General features: G+C 37.9%; 1 long non-coding RNA gene across 2 annotated transcripts; it reads left to right on the plus strand.

The window, feature by feature from the left end:
- The first annotated feature begins 3,966 nt into the window (after window positions 1–3,966).
- Window positions 3,967–15,512, plus strand: LOC141401176 (uncharacterized). 2 transcript variants are annotated; one of them, XR_012412281.1, is made up of 6 exons: window positions 3,967–4,073; window positions 4,166–4,459; window positions 4,523–4,820; window positions 5,834–5,953; window positions 14,740–14,919; window positions 15,108–15,512. It is a non-coding gene; the product is annotated as an uncharacterized lncRNA (long non-coding RNA). The 2 variants fall into 2 exon arrangements; XR_012412282.1 differs by having other exon boundaries at window positions 3,973–4,073; window positions 5,834–5,929.
- Window positions 15,513–27,758: the final 12,246 nt, after the last annotated feature.

The raw sequence follows: 27,758 nt of genomic DNA on the forward strand, positions 1-27,758 counted from the left end.
CAACAAAAATCAAAGCGATTCGAGAGCTGGTCCTAAACTGAACTTTTCCAAAATTTTGTAGGTACCCGAAGGAGTGGACCGATTGAGTCCATATTGGAACCTCATCTAAGTCTGGTCGAAATTTCAGGATGTGCAAAGCATGGACTAAATCGGTTACTCCCTTCAAGAGTTATCGTGCGCACAAATTTTTCGAACATTTTTCGAACTCTTGTGGGGGAGGTACCCGAAAGAGTGGACCGATAAGGCCCATCTTCGAACTTAAATAAGTTTAGTCAAAATATTAATATACCCAAAATTTGGTTCGAATCGGTTAATCCGTTCGAGAGTTATCGTGCGCACCAGCCAGACAGACAGACGGACGGACATTGCTAAATCGACTCCAAATTGTCTGAAATGGATTTCGTCCAAAAATACTTGGTGTCTAAAACCATTATTTCGATTAGGCGCATTTTGCCGGTATGAAAGTACATACCATCGTTAGCATAAATGCTGAGGTTATAAAGATCTAAAAATTTCAAAAAGGGTTTTTTTTCGAAAAATGTATATAATGAAGCTAATTTCGGTATTTACAGTTATCTTTGGATACTAAACTGTAGAGTGGTTGGTAGGTAATTATAAAATAGCTAAAATATGGTCTGTTCCAGAACCTGCATGAATCTATAAATTTTTACTACGATAACAATTTTTCCTTTACGATATCAAAAAAAATAGTAAAAATTAGGATATACTTGCAGTTCTGGAATATTAAACGACAGCTGTTGTTGTGTTATTTTTTTTCCTATTAAAAAATTCCATTAATGTGCAAGATGGAATGCCAAACTAAAATTTGCATATGAGAATCATCTTATTCCCTTGACATCTCAACATGATGTCAAGAACTCATTACAATTGTTTACAAACTTGTAAATGGCCTTATAATGAAGTTGTAAATCTTAAGCCCTTTTTGCAACATCTCCGAAATATGCAAAAATGTGCCGTACATCAAAAAATAAGGAATTTAATATGCAAATATTCTTAATTCGCATTTGTATTTCGCACGCAGTGCAAAATTTGCATAATGCAACTAATCTTTTGGATTTTGCCAATATGAAGAAGAAAATATCCTTTAAGGAAAAAACTCTTAGACAGACAATATCATTAATCACTTTCTTTGCTAACAATCAACAACTCAACAGGAGCCGAAATCTTGTTGACGAGTAACCCCCAATCACTGGGGGTTAAATAGCTGCACACAATTCATTCGTGTAAATCAGTTGATAGTTGACCCTTCTGTTGTGCAAACTTATATTGGTAATCCATAGATGTTAATTTTGGTATATTTTGTCAATAGAGGGGTTTGTAGCAAAATCAATATCTGCTTATGATTTGTAGGATAGCAAAAGAGACATTGTTATTGTGGAATTCCAAAAAATGGCAAACATATCAACTGTTATTGGATTTTTTAATTCCTTATTGGAAAACCCAAAATTACTTGATTCTTTTACTTATGCCTATAAAAATACTTTTCTTATTTAAACTCAAGAATAATACCAATGAATAGTGCCCAATTTTCCAAAAAACTTGGCCAAAAATCGAATTTACTCTAAATAGCGTCAAATATTGTTTATAAGATCCCACTGTCTGTAGTTATAAAAAATGTATAGGTTTCTTGTTAAATAAGTGGGTATAAATGCAGTTTATAAAACTATGATTATATCCTAAATAAACAACGGATTTTAAATATATAATTTTTTTGTAATTTCAATGGAATGTATGTGAAAGTGTGCGTACTTTAATAACACAAAAGTGGACAAAATTTTTTTGCAGGATTTCTGATGCACAAATTCGGTTTTGTGGGAGTCCATAGAAGACGAAAATACCTTTGGTTTCTTTGGGTCACTTCGGGTCTTGATTTTATAACGGTAAATGTAGTGAAAAATGGGCTTTCTTGGATTTTCAAATTTAAACGTGTCCTGTCCTGGGTCGAAAATGAAAACCATGATGGTCAATTTTGTCGCTAGGTGTTGCGTTGCTGGCATGGTAGCGTGTCGCGCAGCTAGAGCTCGTCGGATGGTGGGGTTCTTGGCAACACTCTAACTCATTAGACAGGCGTCAGAAAATTCTTCATGCCAGTCTGACATTAGGGGTGAAAAGATAAACAACAAGATGCACGTTTAGATGACCCAAATGAGAGAAGCAAACAATATGGAAATGGGATAAAATAAAAAATGATTTAGCACCACACTCACCTGAAAGAAACCACATCTCGTCTGGTCTTGCAACGAGAAATAACCCACCCACTGGACATTAAGTCCACCATGACAACGCAAGGTTTCGGTTGCCCCATACCTTCCCCTTCAACTTATTGTTCCCCCCCCTTTAATCCTTATGTTATCAGATCTACATGATCTTAAGTAAAGACTTTTTAATTAAACGTTATAAATTGAAATTATTCCAAGATTTATTGAATAAAAGAAAATATCGGCAGTTTACATTGTACTGACTTAAACTTTTAAAGTGGGAATAGAAAAGGCATGAAAATACAGTAAATCATTATCATCACTACTTATAATGCTTTGTTTTTGTGGTTTTTTTTTCTTCTTTAACAATTTAACAATTCGATATAAATTAGCAACAAAATTAAAATTAATGTTCTGCTTTTCTTTTTCTGGCTGACTTCTGACAAGGCGATACTCGCCCTCAAGATGCTGACTCCTTGCTCCAGCTGTCCGTCTGTCCAATTGTGTTATCGTATTGGTAAGTCTATGTATCTATAATAATCTATAAACATGTAATTTCATGACTTTATTTTTTTTCTCTTTTACAGGTTCATTTTAACCGAGGATAAGGGACAGCATTGATGGTAGGTAAGACAAATCGTCCCTCTATATCTATTTTCACTTTCTGCCTGCCGAGAATGAGCTCAATCTTTTTGGGCTAAGCCTAGACCTAAAAATACGGTCGACAAATCTAATTAGAGTACAATGCCTACCCTTTTTATAGACACAAATATGCAACTCTTGTAAGTTATTTTCTATCTTTTTTTATGTTATAGATTATTCTAGAGGAAGTTGGATGGTATAAAGTATGTCACAATGAGTCACCTGACACCGCGGTATGCAGGTGCCTTTAAGCAGGATCCCACGGTGGCAGCGGAGGAAGCGAGCTGGTAATGTGATGCAGCTTGTTGGATGGTAGTTGTCGTAAGTTTATTTTTTTTATTTATTTTTGTTAGCGTATTATCTTTATGTTATTTCAAGGTTTTTTTTTTGTATTCTTAAGTTCAAGATAGTTTTTATTTTGTTTCTTTAAACTTGGTTATAGTTTCTTTAGGCTTAAGTCCAATTAAATTTTTGTTGTTTTATATCGATAATCATCAATTGACCGAGAAGAAATTCATGTTTCGATTCAATTGTTTTAGATAATTTCTGAATAAAGTCACATTTATCACAAATAAAAAAATTGGATTAATTTTCGTTTTTATTATGGAAATAGTAATGGCAAGTATTGACGGTATTGAGTTCGATCTTCAGTTTTCGTTCACTTAAGCATAGTATGATTCTTCCATCAAAGGGCTCAACTCCGGCTGCTTCAACGATGAAAAAGGAAAGGAAAGGTTCAGGTCTTTTAGTCTACCATTTTGGTTGTCATCGTTACAACCACCTCATGGATCGATTGAGTGACTTCTTTGACAACTTGTAAGAACAAACGAAACTGTTCGAACGTCAAAGATGTATCTTTAAACAGCTGATGGGTGTCCGCTACTGTCCAATAGAGGGCACTGTATTACTAGTAATTGTGCACATGACAAACCCAACCATCCTTTGAACATCACTGTCAAAGGATGGGAGGGAAAAATTGCAAGTATTTGGAATTCTGTTACGACGCCTTTGAATTAGGTATTTATGTTTAGGAAAACTATTGTTTGAGCCACCCTGTTGTGGTGGTTACTCGAGTATGGTTATTTTATGTTTCTCTTTTAACTCTGTACTCGACGGTATTCCGACGTCACTACCAAAGCCAAATAAATTTATTTTATCAATTGGGTTCGAGCGGTCGGAAAATTTTTCCTTTTAATTGTTTCAAGGGAAAAGGTAAAAATAAAGAAAACTTTTTCCAAAAAAAAGAAAACGCAAATCTTATTCATCCAAATTGATATGGAAACATTGCATTTTTCCATTGCAAGGAGGAGAACATAACATGTTAATGTCAATGGGAGGAGGTGGTAATGGAATTGAATGGACAATTTAATGAATTGTAATAGTGCTAAAACGGAGTGTGTGCGAATGTGTGTACAAACGGTACCGGTCGTTAAAAGGAAAAAACTACAACACACTGTCGAATACTACTAATATCAACATATGTATGTAATTTCGTACAGTCGACTCTGCAATATGGAAATGAAAAGAGAAATTTGATCTTGCTTTTAAACGCATAGTCACTAGCACTTCCTTTTCAATAAGAACAGAAACAAAAAGGGGTAAATAAATTCTAAAACTATCTGTATTTTACTTTTTGTAAATTAGCTTTCTGCCCTTTCTAGGATTCTTTTTGGTGGAAAAGCGTTGACTGAGTAGACATTGTCATCAATAATAATTTAGCAACAACTAACGCAATGTATGTGGATTATTGCATTGGGTGTATACCGTCAATCATATTGATATGCGGGAAAATTCCTATCATTGGCTTGAAGAACAAAAAAAAAACATGGCACGCCAAAATAAATCAAGGTCACTGAAGAGGGCAACATCTGAGTGATAACATACAAGGGAAACGTCATTCCCTCAACGGGAAGATTCAAAAAGATATTGCTCATATTGCCGATTGTTCTATGGTCTAAGGTAAATATATTAAATCTTCCATTAATCTACACATTAACATTCATATGTTCCATCCGGTACGTCGATTAAAGTAGTAGGAGCTACGCTATCCCGTGATTTCACTGAATGGGACAATGCGGCATAGATGTTTCTATGCCGGAATACTTTCGGCAGAGGTTCAAAGCGAGTTACTGGGAAGTGTATTATTTACCCAAAATTAGGAAGCACTAGATGTAGTTCCCGAAGTTGTAATTTGCAGAATTACTTTTGAATTTTTTTTTGTACTGATATTCGCCTCATTGCGGAAAAGTTATGCGCAATGATCATCTATATGTGTAGCATCCTCGCGCCGGTATCTTTCAAAGTGAACATCTTTATGTCCTTTTTTTCCCTTTTTGGGACGCATTTGTGGGTGTTGTAGATCGCAAATGCTTGCAGTTGTAACTAACTTTCCCGCAGCGTGCTCCTCTTCGCCTGTATTATGGGCCGAATTTTTTAAAGAGTGGTAATTAATGAAAAATTTACTGTAACTCAGCTTATTATATTGAACGGCACAATAGGACAAATAACCCAGCACGGTAATTAACAAGGTGAATAAATAGGGTTTAATAGAAAATTACCTTCATGTAATTTACCTAATGATTTTTTTCTTTTTAAAAATCTACAGAGCGTTGGTTTCCAATATGCCACAACGCAATATTAGTCGAATATGACACAATACTATGGAACCAATGTCATTAGAGTGTACTTCTGTAATAGTGGGGTTTAATAGTGCGAATCTTGAGATCATACTGAGTAAGTTTGTGCGGAACATGATGGTGGAATTGAGAACGTGAAAGAACCCATAATTGACTCCGGGATAATAGTAGCAATATAGACCTGTTGGTTAGTGCAAGTAATGTATGCCTTGTGGCGAATAGAGGGTGCATTGTCTAAGGACTGATCTGTCCTGAAGTCTTAATTTGAGATAATTGTATTTTTCTTGTCTCACCTTCAACAAACTTATGACTAATCTGATTTGGTATTTATTACAGGTACCATGGGGACGACTATTTTACCCAGAGTAATCACGCCTATGAAGACCCTCAAATCTATTAAGAATTATTGCCGATCGGATGATAATGCTAAAAGTACGTACATTGAAGGAATGAATGGCGAGTACCCGCATTTCCTTTAGTAACTTTTTTTTTTGCAAATTAAACGTTCTATAAGACAAAGCTTTTACTACGGTTTTGATGATTACTATGAGCCACACTCTATAAATAGATATTAGCGCGACAGGGGAATGTATTCTGTTAACCTGTACATAAGGAATAATATTTACGCATTGTCTAAAATGGGATGATTTAGACTGGCTGTTCGTTCTTTCACGAAGACATTGGACTCGGCATATTTTTGGATGCGATTAGTTCCTTATTGAAGGGCTTTAGAAATTAAGGCCTTGAGGTTCAATCTTGCCACAGTGTCTACTGCTAATGTTCAGTTTGTGTGAGTTTCCTATATGATTTTGAGCGTATGATTTTCTTTGATGGAGAAGCAATCCGTTTGTTGGTTTCGGTGTTATCCCGAAGGAAAAAAAAACAAGTAAGAAAGTATCAGTCAGCTGTGCTGACGGAGATATACCCTTAGCCTATAATAAAAAATGTATTGGTTTTGTATCACCACTTGCTTCAAAATAGATGGCAACTGGTACCTATAGTGTGGTAGTGTGGGGCTATACCATTCATTGACCTAAAGTAAAAAAGATTTTAGCAAGCAAACTAGTGAGTTGTAGAGATATCGAAATATTAAATACGTCAAGCTAAATGTTTAAGAAATGTTTGAAAAAAGTTTGAAAATTATCTTGTACCCTAGCCATTTTAGTATGCACTGGCAGGATTTTTGGAGCTTTTCGGCCAATATCTGAGGAAGTATGGACTTACTCTGAACGAAAATGGTACCGTTGTAATAGAGACCATGAAGACAACCTCCTGCAAAAATTTCAAATAGCTCCGAGACGAATTTCCCCAAATTTATATAGTATATTGCTCATATACCAACCAGATACATGACTGGATTAAATCATACGATGTGCAAGGTCTGCACCAATTAGAAACTCCCCGCGGGAATCATCTCGCGGATTTGCCAATTTGGTTGGTGCCGTCAAGGTATGGACTTGCGCAGGGAAAAAATTGTACCTTCGCAAAGGAAGCCGAAAGACAACCTAAAAAAAAACTTCACTTTATCCAGATTTTTGTGTGGGAGGTACACGAAGTCCGATATAGTCCATTCGAACCCGATATATTTCTGGTAGGAACAATACTATGTGCAAAGTTTGTACCAAATCAATTGCTTTCTTTGAGAGTTATCGTGCACACCAAACAGGCAGACGGACGGACATGGCCAAATCGACCCCAAATGACTGCAAAGAATTTCGTCCAAATATACTAGGGGTCTAAAACCGTTATTGCTATAAGACACATTTTTTGTCGTATCAAAGTGTTTATATCCATTCTTAGCCTAAAGGCTGAGGGTGTAATTGTCTTTACATATTGAGAGTAAGAGACGTGTCAGGGTATGATTGTCGTAAAGGTTCGGAGAGGATAAAAATTACGAGAAACCAAATTTGCCCTTCTGTATTGGGAGGATCATCAAATATGCACACGGAAGCAGTTTGATGTCTTTTAAGATGGGCTGTAGTCTGACGATAGTGTATTGCCACAATTATTATGCCGTCTCGTCTGCCAAGCTACATAGGTCTGCTGTCCCTTCCATTTTAGTTGTTGGGCATTCTAATCTGTCTTTTGTTTGTTTTTCTGCTGACAATCTGCATCGTCAGTATGTAGTTCCTTAATTCCCCTGCTTTAGCAAAACCAACGACATGATCGGTAGCATTCGCCCTACCGCTGGATACGTTGCCCTTTCAAACGCGCTCAGGAGTGTTTGACTTTGTCTTCCCCTTTTTCAGGCTCTAGTGTCATAAGTCGATTGAAGGACTGATCTGCGACCTCGTGTACAACAGTTCCCTGCCCCGTGCCATGGATGCAAACGGGTACTGCTATTTCACATAGCGAAAGGGGAACTGCACTAATGGTCAAAGACTGTCACTAAGTGACTGCTCCGAATTCGCAGACATATAGCTAGAGTCAGCAAAACGGGTTAGCTTCTCATCGTACTCCTACCTCATAATTTTGATATCAGCTTCTGGGGTCTAGAATACTGGAACTCAAGAACTTACACCCCATTCCCACTACCTCTTAGGAAAAGGATGTGCAACTCGGTTGTACCTTACACTAAAACTTGGTAATCTACCACTTGTCCCATTGGACCTCCACCTAGAATCATTTACTGTTTAAGGTCTTTAGCGTGGTATACACCTAGGGGTTTTCCTTTCAGATCTTCTATTTCATATAAACAGTTACCCACAGGTTTCACTATACGGCACTTGACAAACTTTGGTCCTAACTTCGCATGATATTGGGCCTTGAAGTCGCTTTGCTGAAAGCTCCTCCGGAACACCTCCTGACCTGGAATAAATCTAATAACTCGACTCCGTATGTTGTATTTCCTTTCGTTAGTTTGATAAGCTTTATGGAGGCTATCTTGAATTTGCTTCCTAATGAGTTCTAACTTCGCCGATTTGGGGACTAAATTAGCTTCAGGATCGTTTAGGACTCTTAATTGCTTTGCTAGGGCGTACATACTTCCATGACATATCATATTCATGCCAAACAACGCGAAATATGGCGTGACACCGATGGAAGAATGTACTGAGGTACGTAACGAGCACTCGATTTCGGACAGATAACTGTCCCATTCCTGATGACTTCCCCTTAAATATGAGCGTATCGCTGCAAGTATGGATTGGTTCACTCTCTCCGAAGCATTTGCTTGCGGAGAGTGTGATGCTGTTCGGACATGGTTAATGCCAAAACTCTTGACCAATTCCTGAAACTCTTTGCTAGAAAACTGTGGACCGTTGTCGGACATCACTGCCTCAGGCGTTCCAAACTTGTGGAAAATCTCTGACACTAGAAACTTGATTACGTTTTTGGCACTAGCTTTCGCCATGGCTTTTAGAAAAACAAACTTGCTTAAGTGATCTAACACGATTAAAATGTAAGAATTTCCGTTCTTTGAACGCGGATAGGGGCCTAAAAAGTCTATGTAAAGACGCTGAAAAGGTCTTTCCACAAGGGTTTCCTTTCCCATTGGAGGACGGAGGGTCATATTGGCGGGCTTAGAAGCTTTGCATACTTCGCAATTTTGCACAAAGTTTCTGACGTGAATGGTAATATTCGGCCAGTAAAAATATTCCCTAATCCTTCTCAAGGTTTTGTGAAATCCTCCATGTGCCATGGTAGGTGGACAATGGGCCTTCTCAATGATATCTGCTGTCATTTCTATAGGAACCCATAACTTCCAAGAAAAGTCTTCATTGATGGGTATTCCATCATAATGTTGCGTTCGTTTGTATACGTATCCATCTACTACACGAATATCTGGCAAGTTCTCACTATTCTTTTTCACTGTCTCAATAAGATCCTTATAATTATCGGATTTAAAATGCTCGGAGTTGAGATCAATGAGATATGTTAAGCTGCTGGACAACTCTTCCATATCATACCTGGATAGAGTATCCGGGACGATGTTTTTCGACCCTTGCCTGTGTTCAACTTCGAAGGTAAAAGCCTGTAGATGTAGACTCCAGCGAGCCAGTCGTCCGCATCCTTGTGGGACATTAACCACTTCAGACTACTATGGTCAGTTATAATCGTGAAGGGCATTAACTCTATATAGGGGCGAAACTTTTTCACCGCCATCACTACAGCCAAACATTCACGTTCGGTGACCGAATAATTTTTTTGTGCTGATGTCAGTTTCTGAGAGAAATACGCAATGGGATGCTCTCCGCCCTCGTCATCCCTTTGGAAGAGGACTCCTCCAATCCCGAGGTCGGAGGCATCGCATTGAACATAAAAGTGTCTGTTAAAATTGGGATGGGTCAGCACTGGGCTAGTTACCAGGGCTTCTTTCAGCTTGTCAAAGGCAACCTTGGCTTCCTCGGTAAACACAAACTGCTTGCCTTTCTTCAGGGTTTCAAAGATGGGTGCAGCAATGGTGGCATAATTCGGTATGAACCGTCTGTACCAACCGGTTGCACCTGTGAAACTCCTGACCTGTTTCGCCGTTTTGGGATAACAAAATCTGGTAATGGTCTCCACTTTGTTTGGATCTGGTTTCAATTCTCCTCCACCAACAATGTAACCCAAGTAACGTAGCTCTTTGAAGCAAAACTTAGACTTAGCAACATTGATAGTCAACCCTGCTTCGTCCAAGAGTTTCGCTACACGCTCTAGCAGTTCCACGTGTGTGTCGAAGTCTGGAGATACAATCAGTAGATCATCCAAGTAGACAAAAACACGATCCCTGATTGCTGAGGGGACCACCTTGTCCATTAAACGGCATAACCTTTGAGCTGCATTACACAGCCCAAAAGGCATGACCGTGAAATGGTAAAGCGGTCTCCCCGGCACGGTGAAAGCGGTTTTTTCTCTACTTGGCTGATCTAAGGGTATCTGCCAGAACGCATCCTTCAGGTCGACACTGGAGATAAAGAAAGTATCACCCAGTCGACTTAGCAATCCCTCAATATGCGGGAGTGGATAAGCGTCTTTGACCGTGAGAGCATTGAGCTTTCGTGCGTCCAAACATAGCCGGTTCTTTTCCCCTTTGCGAACCAGAGTCACTGGGTGACTCCATGGACTATCACTCGGCTCAATGACTCCCAGATCCAACATCCTGTCCAACTCCGCATACATCAGTTTTTGCACAGCCGGAGACACTGGGTAATGCTTACTTTTCACGGGAACTGCATTACCAGTATCAATGGTATGGACCTCAGACATCGTCCTACCCAAGCCTTTCTTTGTGTAGCATGGGAATTTGGCCACTATCACTTCCAAACGTTGCCGTTGGGAATCAGACAAAATATGGACGGGTTTGTCATCACTGGTTCCCGCGTCCGCTTCGTCACAAAGATTAACACTGTTGGTTGTAAGACTATCCACCGATGCAAAGAAACCGAAAGCTCTCACAAAGTCAACACCCAAAAATAGCTCTCGATTAAGTGTGGGGACCAAGAAAAATGTCACATCTTTAGTCTTCCCACCAAATGCTATAGGGACTCTTATTTGGCCGACAATACGATGAGGACTTCCATCTGCGGTCTTGATAAATGAATAAAAATTCTTTATATTAATACCGATTCTTCTCACAAATTCTAAACAGTTTTTACCTAAACAACAGACCGTAGCCCCACTGTCCACCAGACCTTCAAACTCAACTCCCTCAATCTTGATCTTAGCGTAATAACGAGTGTCTTCGCCTTCGTAAAGGGCCGCAGAGGCAATTTCCCGTCGAAGCTGCTTCCTTTTCTTGTACCGATCCCTAGCCCTCTTAACCTTTGACGAAACCTTACCGAAAATCCTCATTCTAGCTTCCTCATACTCCTTTTGACGAACATGTAAGGGCTTGCGTTCTCTCAGCTTAGGCTCCTCATACACTAATTTCTTAATGGGGTTCGCTAGGATTTGGACGACAGTGGAATCAGGTGATTTGAACGTAGTGCTGCTGGGCTTTACTGCTGCGGTGAGTCCGTTTGTGTCGAGCGCGCTTCCGCAGTACGAGGCACGCTCCGGGGCAAGTTTCCCTGACACCTTGGGCATTTTGGGGCTAAAACTCCCTCTCGTCCACAGCGAAATCAGAAGACTCTGCTTATGGGAACCGGGCACTCTACGTAGCTGTGACCGGGTTTCCTGCAGTTCCAGCAGGTGTATTTCGTCGTGTCTCTGATCGCATCCACTTCCACTGCGACCGTTTGAGCGTCTTCTTCCAAATATGGTTCTTCATAATAGAGTTCGTGAACCCTGGGTGCCTGGTACGATCTTTGCTGGTACGCCTGCCGTTGACTGGAAATCATATTCTCGGCTCGTTTCACCTCTTGCTGGAAATGGTTCAAACCATGGATCTTGATTGGGAATATCAGGGCTGCCAATGAAGATTTAAGGTTGCCCTTCATAATTTCAACCAGATCACTCTCGGAATATGGTACCTTCTGTTGATTTCTGAGCCTTAACACGCTATTGAAGAAATCCTCGAACGACTCCTGCGGCTGCTGTCTGCGGTCCATTATTTTCTTTTGAATCTGGAATTCAGACTCAAAACGTCTAAACTGGGACAAAAACGCGTTCTTCAGATCGCTCCAGCACTGAAAAGGAGCAATTCGGCGCTGCTGCCAGTACCAGTCTAGTGCTTGGCCTTCCAATAACTGCGGAAAATCTTTAATTAGTTCGTCAAAAGGATATGCATAATCCTGCCTCAGGGACTCTATGCGGAAAATGAAGTCTTCTGCATCAACGGTTTTCCCGTTACCCTCGAACTTTATCCCCCACTTCTTAAGATTAAAGGGTGGACCTGGTGAGGACATCGGTGGGTAACTGAAGTTTGAAGACGTCTGTCCAAAACCAGTTGTCGGGTAGAACGGATATGGAGGGCAATGAGGCTGTGGCGGATTATTGTTAGTCGGATAGAATGGATATGGAGGCTGTGGTGGATTACTCCCAGGAGGATTGAATGGATATGAAGGCTGTGTTGGATTATTGCCAGGAGGATATAATGGATATGGAGGCTGTGGTGGATTATGGCCGGGAGGATTTAATGCTGCTCCCCGGGCTGACGGACGTGCCTCATCTGCTCCTGGGCCTGTCAATGGTGGTGGCGGTCTTTTGCTCCCAGCTATAGGCGGTAGTTGTTGTGTCCGTGCGGAAGGATTACTCTGACTCGTACTTAAGGCTTGTTGCTGCCAATCCTTATGAAGCTGGCGTATTTCCTCCACGCTCCTTACCAACCGCTCCTGTGCCCTTTCAACTGAGGCAATTACGTATTGTAAATCGGCGTTATGTACCGACTCTAACGACAAATCTGGATTTCCTTTCCGACAATCGTTCCTTATGTCACGGGCTGTTTGGCTGGCGAACTCTGGTGACTGAATGGTGTCGTTAAATCCATCAGAACCAACCGAAATATTGCTCGAAATCGGTGGTGCAATTGACGAGGCAGCTGCTTCTGCTGGCCCCCCATTGGTGGGCATCGTATCCCCCACAGGCACCACTAATTCCGGGAGAGTTCTCATCTCTGATGCGGGAGGAGGAGCCTTATCCGCTGTCTCTGTACGGTCCCTACTCTTCGACCTTGCCTCCATTTAATTAGCTAAAAGCAAACAACCTGTAAATTCCAACCGTTACTGAAACACACACACACTCACTCAAAAAGATAATCCTTCTGGATATAAGAGAATCAATTAAAAATGCAAATGAAAGAAAAACTGAATATGTGCTATGGAAACGACCTGGAAAGGGATTAAAACCACAAAAAGGTATAAATATATCTAACAAAATTATTCCAGATAAATGAAATATGCAAAAAAAAAACGTACTTCAAATCGTATAAGTTATCTGAACAAGGATTTTAAGGGGAACAATAACTCTGAAGAGTAGGATACATAAGCAAGGTAACAATAAGGTCATCTTACTAACTACTGACTCCTTTACATGTAGTGGGTGCTATGCATGTTACAAACTTGACAAATTGTAATAACCCACCTAAATCTTTCCAAGAATGGTAACTCTCGCTCCGCCTGAGGCCGGTGCTTAGGAACCTTAAAACATCCTTTTGGAACTTAGACAAGCTAATATTGGAATATTTACACTGACTATTGCTCGATGGTTTGGCTTAGATAACTCTAAATTAGCATTTAGTTCTTTGGATCTGCTCCAATTACTAAGACAAAACCTAGAATTAGCTATCCCCAAAATTCGGAAGTTCCCTACTCAACCTTCAGAGAATCTCGGCTTCGCGGCATAATCTTCTAAGCAAAATGAATACCGGGTCCGAATATCCCTAGGGTCTATCATAGAAAACCATCGCTATGCAATCTAATAAACTATAATGCAACTATCTTCTAGATCCCTCAATTCCGTACAAATCTACGGCTATCAACCTCTGTCTACTACAGACTATCGACTGAGTCCAAGATCCGTAAGAACTAAGTGATCCCAACCCTTGTCAGATCCGGTTACTGGCGGCCGCAGAGCACCGCAAAATTTCACTCCACGGGACCAATCACGAAATATGACAAGCGCAAACTCTAACTAGAACGTTTCTCTCTTCTGGGCGCCATTCTGTCCTGTCCTGGGTCGAAAATGAAAACCATGATGGTCAATTTTGTCGCTAGGTGTTGCGTTGCTGGCATGGTAGCGTGTCGCGCAGCTAGAGCTCGTCGGATGGTGGGGTTCTTGGCAACACTCTAACTCATTAGACAGGCGTCAGAAAATTCTTCATGCCAGTCTGACATTAGGGGTGAAAAGATAAACAACAAGATGCACGTTTAGATGACCCAAATGAGAGAAGCAAACAATATGGAAATGGGATAAAATAAAAAATGATTTAGCACCACACTCACCTGAAAGAAACCACATCTCGTCTGGTCTTGCAACGAGAAATAACCCACCCACTGGACATTAAGTCCACCATGACAACGCAAGGTTTCGGTTGCCCCATACCTTCCCCTTCAACTTATTGTTCCCCCCCCTTTAATCCTTATGTTATCAGATCTACATGATCTTAAGTAAAGACTTTTTAATTAAACGTTATAAATTGAAATTATTCCAAGATTTATTGAATAAAAGAAAATATCGGCAGTTTACATTGTACTGACTTAAACTTTTAAAGTGGGAATAGAAAAGGCATGAAAATACAGTAAATCATTATCATCACTACTTATAATGCTTTGTTTTTGTGGTTTTTTTTTCTTCTTTAACAATTTAACAATTCGATATAAATTAGCAACAAAATTAAAATTAATGTTCTGCTTTTCTTTTTCTGGCTGACTTCTGACAAGGCGATACTCGCCCTCAAGATGCTGACTCCTTGCTCCAGCTGTCCGTCTGTCCAATTGTGTTATCGTATTGGTAAGTCTATGTATCTATAATAATCTATAAACATGTAATTTCATGACTTTATTTTTTTTCTCTTTTACAGGTTCATTTTAACCGAGGATAAGGGACAGCATTGATGGTAGGTAAGACAAATCGTCCCTCTATATCTATTTTCACTTTCTGCCTGCCGAGAATGAGCTCAATCTTTTTGGGCTAAGCCTAGACCTAAAAATACGGTCGACAAATCTAATTAGAGTACAATGCCTACCCTTTTTATAGACACAAATATGCAACTCTTGTAAGTTATTTTCTATCTTTTTTTATGTTATAGATTATTCTAGAGGAAGTTGGATGGTATAAAGTATGTCACAATGAGTCACCTGACACCGCGGTATGCAGGTGCCTTTAAGCAGGATCCCACGGTGGCAGCGGAGGAAGCGAGCTGGTAATGTGATGCAGCTTGTTGGATGGTAGTTGTCGTAAGTTTATTTTTTTATTTATTTTTGTTAGCGTATTATCTTTATGTTATTTCAAGGTTTTTTTTTGTATTCTTAAGTTCAAGATAGTTTTTATTTTGTTTCTTTAAACTTGGTTATAGTTTCTTTAGGCTTAAGTCCAATTAAATTTTTGTTGTTTTATATCGATAATCATCAATTGACCGAGAAGAAATTCAGGTTTCGATTCAATTGTTTTAGATAATTTCTGAATAAAGTCACATTTATCACAAATAAAAAAATTGGATTAATTTTCGTTTTTATTATGGAAATAGTAATGGCAAGTATTGACGGTATTGAGTTCGATCTTCAGTTTTCGTTCACTTAAGCATAGTATGATTCTTCCATCAAAGGGCTCAACTCCGGCTGCTTCAACGATGAAAAAGGAAAGGAAAGGTTCAGGTCTTTTAGTCTACCATTTTGGTTGTCATCGTTACAACCACCTCATGGATCGATTGAGTGACTTCTTTGACAACTTGTAAGAACAAACGAAACTGTTCGAACGTCAAAGATGTATCTTTAAACAGCTGATGGGTGTCCGCTACTGTCCAATAGAGGGCACTGTATTACTAGTAATTGTGCACATGACAAACGGACATTACTTCTTTTTTCCACAACCGATTTGCACACACTGTTTTTCATTACAAAGGGGAGAGTAATGGCTTTCGAACAAGCCATAGATTTTTAAAATCGGTTGACAAATGGCGAAGTAATAGTGGATTAAGTGTGACAAAAACACATTAAAAACAGTAAAATGCTTTTCCTTGTGCTCTAGGCTGCGTAAACGACACCTAACAGTACAACTACTTACTGTTAACAAGTAGGAAATTTAGTTGGCTCTCCAAAATGGAAAAAACCAACGAAATCGGTTGAAAAATGAATGCGTTATGGCATTTTTTGTGTTTCAACTTTTTGGTTTTTGTTCATTTTTATGTGACTTTTTGTCTTGCAGATATATACATATTTTTGTTGATTCAGAATGTCAGAATATAGTATAGGGTAACTTCCTGGCGTTTAGGTAAACTTTAGAGTTTTGATGTATTCTAGGACCAATAGTAAATTTCTAGAACATTTGGGTATGATCCGACCACATTTTATAGTAGATTGTAAAGATTTGTGGCAAAGCACAATGGTCCCAAATCCAAATTTTCTGGCCAAAACTATTTCAACGTCCATTTTGTATTGAAATTAATTATTATTTATAATAAATGTGCACAAACAGCAATTCCTACGTATTAACGACCAAAATTACCAAAAACTGCTAAAATTTGGTTAACAGGGTGGTCCCGTTGTGTGGGGTCTAAATCAAAACATTGACCTATGTTAATAATTTTTGGTACGAAGGATTCATATCTTCCAAGAGGTCAAAATACCAAATTTCAGCCGAATCGGTCATAAAGTGTCGCTAAAATCCACAAATATCTAAAATCGGACAGTAATTTTATGTGGGGGCTAAGACAAAAAATTTACCTATTTTCAAAAAAAATATACATACTTGTTTTCTACACTCTGAAACCCTCAAATATGAATTTTAAGGGAACTCGGTTGATAGATGTGCGTATTACCGTTCTATTTCAATTGGATACTACGTACAGTCACAACAGGTATTTACAAAAAATTCTCCCATCTTAAAATAGAAAAATCCACTTTATTTTAACTGTGGCAAATTTGAGCACGATTTTACTTGTGAATTTATTAGTACAGACCCCCTGCTATCTTCCAAATTCGATTTGGAGGTGGACAAATTTGGACATTTTTTTAAAAGTTTAAATATATTTAAAAAATATTTGTAAAAAATAATTTTCAATATATATAAAAACATTGATTTTATTACGCTAATTTTACAAATTTCATCGTTCTTTTTGTAGATATTATGAAAGTACTCATTAACAGCTTCCCGATTAATAATAACTTTGGTCTCACTTCTTAATATTTATGCAGCGACTCAATACAACAAAAATTGTATATTTTACAGCACAAAGTCTGTTTTATTTTTACATAAAAAAGTGTCAACTTTGGTACTGCGCCAATCAACGAATACTAACGTTATTTACAAAAACTAATTATTTTCAGATGACTTGATGTGCTTTTTTATTATTCTGTGCAAAAACAAATTAAAATTTCGAAACTTCAAAAATAGGGTTTTGGCCAAAAATTTCCTGATTGAAACCTATGTGCAAAGGGACCAAAAGACCCCCTTCACCGTGACGTCATGGCTTATTGGAGGAGCAAAACAATTATTACAGTAATAGTTTTTATTGAAGTGAAGTAATACAAATTGTAGGAATTTGAAACATACAAGAAAATACAAATGCCTACATGATTATTATTATAACAAATAAGTTCGATATTACAAAGTACATTTATATAATGGTAACAAAACATAACACTAAATTAAAAACTTCAACACTTCCCCTTGTTATGTGATATTAACATTTTGAATTCCCAACTTGTCACGGAGATACTGAAGCCTGGGAGATGGCAATGGTTTTGTCATTATATCTGCAAGTTGTTCTTCAGTAGCAATTTGTTTGACGTCTAGCTTTCTCTCAACTACCTGTTCATGCACAAAGAAATGTTTCAGTGCAATATGCTTTGTTCGCCTATGAAATTCAGGATTTTGAGCAAGTCTAACAGCCGCTGAATTATCAACTTGTAATATAGGAATTTCTGTGTAAACAATAATCTCCGAATATAAACGACATAACCATATAATTTCTTTGGTAGCTTCTGTAGCTGCAACTATTTCAGCTTCGGTTGTTGAAGTAGCTACCATTGATTGTCGTTGACTTAACCAGGATACTACTCCGCCAGAAAATTTTACTACGACTCCGGCTCAGCATCACTAAAACATTCTAATTTGGGATCTTCTTTGCAATTGTATGAAATTCCATAGTTTAAGGTACCTGCAATATATCTAAGAACTCTTTTCACCCGAACTATGCTAAATCAGGTCGGCTACCAAGCATAAGGTAAATGATACTTCCTACAGCTTGCCTATAAGGAAATTTACTCTTTTCTTTTTCTTCCCCTGATTTTGAAGTTTCCATATTTTTAATAATTGGAGTTGATACGCTTCTGCACTCAGAAAAGTTGAATTTTTCTAACAGCTTTTTGGCAAAAGCTTCTTGGGATATCATAATCGCTTCATCATTTCTTTTAATTTCAAGTCCCAAAAAATACGTAGCTTCTTTACATATAATTTTGAATTCTCGTTTCAATTCATTTAAAATTTTTTTTAAAACTCTCCGACTGGTACCAGCAACTAGTCCATCGTCTACATAAAGGACAAGTATAACTTGTTCACCATTTTTCTCACGTATATACAAACACGGATCAGACTCGCAAGATTTGAAACCAATTTTCACAAGAAAGTTTCCAAATTTCCTATTCCAGCACCTTGGAGCTTGTTTCAATCCGTAAAGACTTCGTTTTAGCTTGCACACTTTGTTAGATTGATCTGAGTATTCTTCCGGCTATTTCATGTAAATGTTTTCTTCCAGTTCTCCGTATAAAAACGCCGTTGACACATCAAATTGGGCGATACACATGTTGTGACTAGCTGCTATACTTAATATAGCTCTTATTGTTCCTAATTTTGCCACTGGACTAAATGTCTCATTATAATCAATCCCCTCTCGTTGAGCAAATCCTTTGATTACCAGCCTTGCTTTATATTTATCAACAGAACCATCTGGGTTGGTCTTTACCTTATAGACCCATTTTGAAGGAAGAGCCTTGCCACCCTTAGGAAGAGTTTCAAGAGTCCATGTATTATTATCTCGAAGAGATTGCATTTCAGAATTCATCGCGGCTATCCATTGAGCGCTCTGCTTGCTATTGATTGCTTCATTATATGTCAGAGGGTCTCTAATCCATTCACAAAATTTTGTGATATAACGAAATCCTCATATTTCGAGTTTGATATTAACGTTCTATCTCTTAAGCGTTTTGAGATCGGTTCCTCAAAACAACCAAAATTTGCTCTGTATCTCTGTCTTCGTTGTGATTTTCCTCTATAAAGCTGTCTTCTGTAACATCATCGTCTGTACAATCGAATTTATTCCTTATTTCAACCATATTTTGTCTTCCCGAACTATTTGCATTTTCATCTTGATTTTTATTATTTCCACTTTGGTCAATGTCTATATATTCATTAAACTTGACGTCTCTTCAAACAATTAGTGTATTGTTTTCTTTAACGAATATTCGGTAACGTTCATCTTCATCATATCCAACTAAATATCCTTTTACTGCTTTGGAGTCCATTTTCTTTCTTTTCTGATGTGGAATATGAACGAAACATTCACTTCCAATAATTCTTAGATGCTTTATTCTTGGCTTCTTGTCTAGCCATAATTCGTAAGGAGTCTTACCTTCTATTGAAGACTTTCCGGTACGATTTAGTATGTAAATAGATGTTCTCACTAACTACGCCCAAATTGCATCTGGAAATTCAGCATTTTTATTTGAATATCTGAAAGTTCGAGACATTTCCACTACAGTACGATTGTCGCGTTCACTTCCACCATTTTGTTGAGGTGTATATAGTGCCGCAAGCCTGTGTGTAACACCATGATTATTTAATATACCACGAACCTCATGATTGTCGAATTCTCCTCCATTATCAGTTAGCAACTCTTTAATAGGGTGACCTTGCGCCTTTGCTAAATTTAATACCATCTTGAGTGCATCTTTAACCTCAGATTTATGTTTCAGTAAGTAACCGAAACGATACTTCGTGAATGCATCCTTAAACATCAATAAATATTTATTTTTACCAAACGATTCCACAAACATCCGCCGAAACTAATTCACCAGGAGCTGCGACATTAGTTCTTCTTCCAAATGGCAACCGATGTGCCTTACCAAGAATACAAGGCTCACACAAATGATTGTCCATCTTAACATTTATATTTAATTCTGATTGCAATAGTTTCTGTATGTGTCGTTTATCTTGATGTCCCCAACGTTGATGATATAACTGTAACAGCGAATCATCCGCCTGTGCTGCATTAACCTCATTATCTTGATCCGGAAAATGGCTTTCACATTAGCTTTGTATAATGTTCCTTCAACTTCTCGTGTGCCTGTCAATAAAATCCTTTTATTAACTAGAAATTCGAAATGAGTTGGCAATGAAGTGAATTCGCTGTTCCTTCGCTTATCATGTGCCGCAAGAACTGAAAACAAATTTCTAGAAATATTAGGCACATACCATACGTCTTCCAAATCAATCGTGACACTCTTGCCTGCAACAAATGACTCTATTTCAACAGTTCCTTTGCCAACTGCCTCTAATGCATAGCCGACCAAGAAGAGCGAGCGCTTAAATTGTTTATGTGTGGGTAAAATTACACTGACAGAACAGGGTGATGATTTTCATATTGAGTGTGAAATGAAAAATATATTGTTGGCGCGTTCGCTTTGTATGACTTAAATTAAAAATAATATAAATAACTTCATAATTTGAAAAGTATTTTTCTTCATATGTTAATTTTTTTGAGAGAAAAAACAAATTGTATATAAAAATGATTTTTTAAGACTTTTTAAGCATACATACATTTTTTATTGTTGCATTGCAGACGAGGCATTCTGCGTCATTAAAAATAATTATATAAAACAAAAATCATTTTCAAATTCTTCCCTCCACATATTTGCTGTACAACTGCAAAATCTTTTCTGTGTACCCAAAAATAAACAAATAAAGCGGCATCAACCTGCTTGCATGAAATTCAGTACAAGACTGAAGTAAAAAAATCAAAACATTTGCTGTCTTACTTTGCGTTCGGGTCGCGTGTGTGTGATTTGCCGAAAAACTTCGTAACCAAATCAATACCCACGAACAGGTTTGCTCTAATGTCTCTTTTCCAGCCGCTCTAATGTAACACTGTGTCTTGAACTGTTCTATATTTTTGAAAAACTTGGGATTATTACATACATGCCGAGTGGCGCCATTATCAATCCACAAACTTTCTGCACTGCTATTCTGAATTACATTTGCTTCTTCGCTCACTATTTGCAAACACTCGTGAACCATTGATCTTGCTTCGCCTTTTCTTGATTTGTTAGGTTTTCCATCATTAATCCATTTACGACAGTCACGAACCCAGTGACCCTTCTTTTTGCAATAATTACACGTGTCTGATTTCCTGTTTGAATTCCTATTATCTTCTGGTTTCTTGATCCTTGAATGTCTTGCTAGTAAAGCTTCTTCGCTAACTTTCTTATCCTCAGTTTTTCCAAAATTCCGCTGAAACATACATAGCTGAGCTGTCATCTCGTCGACAGACTTTTCTTCGTTCTTAGATAACAACATCCAACTGGATTTAAATGTTTCAAATTGACTTGGTAAAATTTGTAAAATTTTGCATACTAGTAGTAGATCTGGTAGTACATTTTGATCTCTTGAGCGTAATCCATTATTCAATTCCAGCCACAATATCTTCAATCTTGCAATGTGCATTGAAACGTCGTGACTTGGATTCCAATCAAATTGGCAGAAATCAATACATATTTTAAATACTTGATCCTTAGATTGCGCTTCAAATTGTAACTTCAAGGCATCCCAGGTATCCGCTGCTGAATCTTGATCCATAATCTTCTCGTAGATATCATCACTAACTGAACTTGCCAATAATGATTTTGCGTTGGCTTTTCTATATAGATCAGACTGTGACTTAAATATTCTTTTCTCTTCTGCTGTTGCATTGTCCGCTAGCGATGTTGGCTTCAATAATTTTCTGTCTATTACATCTAGGGCTCCTTCGTGGTAATCCAAAATGTCTCGGATTTTTCTTTTCCACATCGGCCAATCTGCTTCCTTCTGCAACGACTTTATATTCTTGGAAAAATCCATTCTTAAATCTTCAATATTTGGCTTTTGCACTAAATTTTCTTGAATATCTGATTTTTAAAAATGTTCTATTTTATATTTTCTTGATAATTATTGAAAAGCTGCCTGGGCCCATAACCTATTACAGTAATAGTTTTTATTGAAGTGAAGTAATACAAATTGTAGGAATTTGAAACATACAAGAAAATACAAATGCCTACATGATTACTATATAACAAATAAGTTCGATATTACAAAGTACATTTATATAATGGTAACAAAACATAACACTAAATTAAAAACTTCAACAACAATGACCGCTTTCTTGTTTCCGGTCCATATTACGGATTATAAGCTAATTAAATGTGAAACAAGATGAACATAATCTTAAACAATTTTAGTAGGTTAGTATTGTTATAGTGATCTACATATCTGTCCAAATCTCTGAAAATGATGCAACATGAAATAAAAAATGTAATCGTTGATAACTTCGAAACGAAGTTGTCTTTATAGAATCGCGAATTTCCAATGATATCGCCCGTTATAACGTCAATAGATCAGTAGCACTCTGATACGGGTCCGATACCTACGCTCATATGTTTTTCGACACCCAGACTTCTGACTTTTGCTAATAAACGAGATAACTGCACTCTGGACTCTGAATTTTATTAAATCCAAAACTTAAATGTCAAGAAATTTCCATTATTTCATAAGTTTCTGACCCTATCACCCATGCTCATGCCCCTTCCTTAGACCCGCCACTCCTCCGATGAAGTGCGTATAACTGATATCAGTTTTAAAATGTTACTCACTTTTAAACTTCCCAAAACAAAACAAAAAACAAATTATTTGAATCATATTAAAAATTATATTTTTCAAAATATTGAAGATTTTTGCATGCGATTTGGCTCAGTTGCATATGTTTTGACTAGGGTTTTGGGTAGGGAAATCCCGCACCGGGAATTCCCGGGTATTCTCGGTTTTTTGGTTATGGGATTTCCCGGGAAATCGGGAAATATCTTTTTACATTTACCACAACTAATATTGAATGAATGAATAAGCTATGCCCGTCACTTTTACACCGTAGAATCAGAATTCGATTAGATTTTACAGAATCAATAAATTAGAAAAGATTTGGTAATAACTTTAATCTACAAAAGTGTTTTCAGGGAAAAAAGTTATAAAATTCGCACCAAATACATGAACTATAACGACGGATTTTTATTCTGTTCTATTTAAGTGCGAAAGAATATTTTCTATTTTAAAGTCCCATTTTTATACCCTCAGCCATTGGGCTAAAGAAGGTCCGGCTGACGCGCACGATAGCTCTCGAACGAAGCCACCGATAAGGTTAAAAATTTGGCATTCGAGTTTTTTTCAAACTTAGTTTAAGTTTGAAGGTGAACCATATCGGTGGTCCACTACTTCCGGTACCTTCCCCACAATAGTTCAACAATTATCGCTAAAATGGTGCGCATGACAACTCTCGAAGGGAATAACCGAATCGGTCATAATTTTGCATATGGCAAAATTAGTTTCAGGCATAGAACATGTTCCACACAAAATTCGAAAAAGGTGAAGTTTAAGAGCTCCTCTCGGATCGATTTGAAATTTCTTCAGCAGTTTGTCTTTACGGCCCCCTTTACGACGGTACAAATTTTGTCGAAGGCAAGTCCATAATTCCTGAGATAATGCCTTAAAAGCTCCAAGAAACCTTGACGGCAACAACTAAAATGGAATATTGGCAAGATAACTCCCGCAGGATGTTTCTGATTGGTCTAAACTTTGCACATCGTATTTTTTTCATCTAGTCATTTATCAGGTTGGAATAAGGACTATATCGGTCCAGCCCTTCGGGTACTTCCAACAAAAAATTTAGGAAAAGTGCAACTTAACAGCTCATCTCGATTTTTTTTAATATTCGTTCCAAAAAGTTCTACTTGAAGGGCCTGTTAGCCCACTCTGGGGTAAAGGCCCAAAATCTCAAAAAAACCTGCAGGTACCAACTGCATTGGGTAGTACGTAAGATAACCATCGAAAGGATAAATCTCCCACACTCTCTCTCTTTTAAATGAAACATTCATTGCAACCCTCTAAAATATACATATTTTTGATCAGGGTAAAATTCTGAGTCGATCGCTGAAATTTTAGAAGGATGCGTCTTTCGTCTGCAGGCAGGTCAAGTTCGAAGATATGCTATATTGATCCACGTTTTGGTATAGCCCCCATATAACGGTACAGCCGCATTTCAGGCATTTTTAAGTTTTTAAAGATATTTTCAGACCAAATTAATTTGGTACATATTTTGACGTTTTAGCTGAATGTTCTAACCGAACCATAGGTCAATGTTTACCACCCGATTCGTGCTATTTTGACGTTTTTATAATTTGGCATTTGAGATTCCTACACGCAGAAACATATATGTTAGAAATATGTTTGGATCCAAACAAATATTTGCTTGGGACTGATTGCAAACAAATATATGTTTGGATCCAAACATAATTTGTTTGTGTCCAAACAAATATATGTTTGCAACATTTTGTAACATATCTCAATTTAATATGTTTGGGTACCAACATATGTTTTATATTAGAACATATTTTTTATGGGTGGAGAGGATTTTGGTCAAAGAGAGTAACAACAGGGCTCTCGCAGCTGCGGAATGCTGTTTTATAATAAAGAGCTGTGTGCATGGGCATTGTTACGATTTCCGATTACGATGTCGGTACGATTGGTTTGCTGGGCTGTTATTCCCTACATTTTCATCGGTCTCATCGTCTCACCATCACATTGACAATGTATCAACAAACCACCCCAGCAAACCAATCGTACTGACATCGTAACGAAATCGGAACAAAATTCGGACGATACGTCCGATATCTGATCCGAAATCGTAACGATATCTTAACGAAAGTTGTATGAAGTGGTTGACATAATTTCGGAACGAAATGTCTTAGCGACATCGGATCGATTTCGGTCCGATTTCGTAACGAAATCTGAAGAAAATCCTTGCGAAATTCGGATAGGAAAATTCTTTCCGACATTCGTTCCGAAATCGGTACAAAATCTGAACTATTTCCTATCCGAAAAATCGTTTAGAAATCGGAACAAAATCTGAACGACTTTGCTTCCGAAATTGTTCAGACGTGTCGGACATCAGACATTTGGTTTGCTGGGACAACACAACCCCCACCATCGTCTCACGATAACATAGAGGCTTTATCAACAAACCACACACACACAACACTACCGCTGTCGCAACAATTGTTGTTAGTTAACTGACAAACCAACAAAACAAAGTTCGTATAGTCAAATACTTCGCAACTACAAATTTGTAATTTCTTTAATATAAAGGCAACATCTAATATCTCAACCTATCGATGATAGACTCAACATGTATGTACATATGATTCATATTGTTCTGCTATTCTTACAGGACGATAGACGAACTACAGTGAAAATCTTTAGAAGAAACGGTAAGTTACAATATTACAAAGTAGATGAATTAATAAATAAAAAGCAGCAAAATTTGTCTCTGCTTTGTTTGGTGGTGTGTGGTTGGCTGTTAGTCAATCAGTCAACAAAAACTCGCCAAAATTGTTTTTTTTTAATCTCTCAGAAAAACCAGAATTTTTTTTTTTTTTTTTTTTTTTTTTTTTGCTTTATGAAAGGCGTTGTTATGTTTGGGACTGCTTGCAAACAAATATATGTTTGCTGCAAAATATGTTTGGGACATATGTTAGAGAGGCCATTTTTTCTGTGTGTACCAGTCCACCTTTTAATATAGACCCCCATTGAACGGAACCGCCAGATTTTCGTTATTTTCAGGATTTTAGTTACATTATCCCACAGAAATGGCTTAAATTTAGTTTTTAGTCTTATTGGGGCAACAACTTTCCCCCAGAAATTTGACAATACTAATCCACCTTTTGATATAGCTCCCATAGAACGGTACCTCTCGATTATAGGTATTTTCAGGATTTTAGCCGCATTATCCTACTGAAATGGCTGCAATTCAGTAGTTAGTCTTCTGCAACACAAAAAATAATTAGGAGCTTTTTCCTTCCCATCATATTACTTCATATGTTTACGCTATTGACGTCCTGCATTTCGAGTAAATCTTTAGGCTCATTGATTTTGTGGCTCTTGTTTGTACCTTTGGACTTCTCTTTCTAGATCATGAAGATCTCTCCTGACGTGCCTGGGTTGAGGAAGCCTGTCCACAAGTTTATGGCAGGGATGCTCACGACGATAACACCAATGCAGGAACTACATTGACAGCATCTTGTTGTGCTGGTACACTGAAAATGGTCAACCAATGTTATGAGGAGTTAGCCTGTTGCAGTCCTTAGGCCGGCATTCTAGCAGGTTTAATATTCTCCTAGGGCGTAGCACTGTATATCACACACAGCGTGCCACATACTGGTCTATAGCTTTAGAAGTTAACAAGTTTCTTTGTCAGCAACCTAACTGCTGGCGGCCAGCGACTTGAGGAACTTGTTCCGATTTTGTCGCAAATCAGCGCCCTACATTTACGCTTAGGCGAGTAAATCGATCTACAAAATTTGACAATTCGTACGAACAGTCAAGATACCCCATTGAATTACTCATCCCATTCCATTCCAGTCGTCCGACATAAATACACAGTACCACAACAGCATTACACGCCATATCCACAAACATTCAGTGTGAATGCCGTTCACGGATATCACCTTCACAGTGATTTCTTTCTAAGTAAATATATTGGAAGAGTGATCGAACATACCTAATGTTATGCCACCATAACGTGACATACATATGTATGTACCTTTACGTTGCTCCCCAACGCTATCTTCCGAGGTATATCTTTAGCTCTGTTCCTTTACGTGCAAGAAACTTCAAGTTTTACCACTTTTTACTCGAAAAGCGTTCCTTTACTTCACCATATAACTCATATGGGAGCAGTTTACAACTTTTACTACTTTTGCCGGTTTTACCATTTTCAAAAGTAAAGGAACAGGCCACATGTCTGCAAGCGCCGTTATTGCCGTTATTTCATGTTCGAATTTTCTGTTAGTTTGTGGATATACTAATTCTGGGATTGCCATATTGAGAGGAATAGAACTAACACAAAGATAAATAACACAACAAGATGGGTCATTTCCATTGCTGCTATACATCGGCAGATGGCGCTGAGCGTCTAATATATACTTGTTTTTGTTGCCTCGTGTTCTGTTAGTTGTATGTTATACACAAACACCCTCTATGCTTTAGTAGTAAAATTGAACTGCATTATGCACTATGTCCAATTTTTACTCTTGTATGTCTTCAAAGCAGAGTTCGAAAATAAACAGTACACTAACATAGTGTACCGCTCCGAGAACAGTATCACTAAAATATTTTTAGCGTTAGTGTTCCGGAACACAAACACTAAATAATATTTTAGTGATACTGTTCCGGAGCACAACGATAAACGTAGTGTACCACATTTTGGTACACTAAAAACGTTGGGTACCGCAGTCGGAACACTAAAAATCGTAGTGCTCCGCAGTCGGAGCACTAAAAATCGTAGTGCTCCGCAGTCGGAACACTAAAAATCGTAGTGCTCCGCAGTCGGAACACTAAAAATCGTAGTGTTCCGCAGTCGGAGCACTAAAAAATCGTTGTGTACCAC

Source organism: Musca autumnalis, unplaced genomic scaffold (genome assembly GCF_047663935.1).
Source record: "Musca autumnalis isolate F117 unplaced genomic scaffold, ASM4766393v1 scaffold_4, whole genome shotgun sequence".
Taxonomy (NCBI): Eukaryota; Metazoa; Arthropoda; class Insecta; order Diptera; family Muscidae; genus Musca; species Musca autumnalis.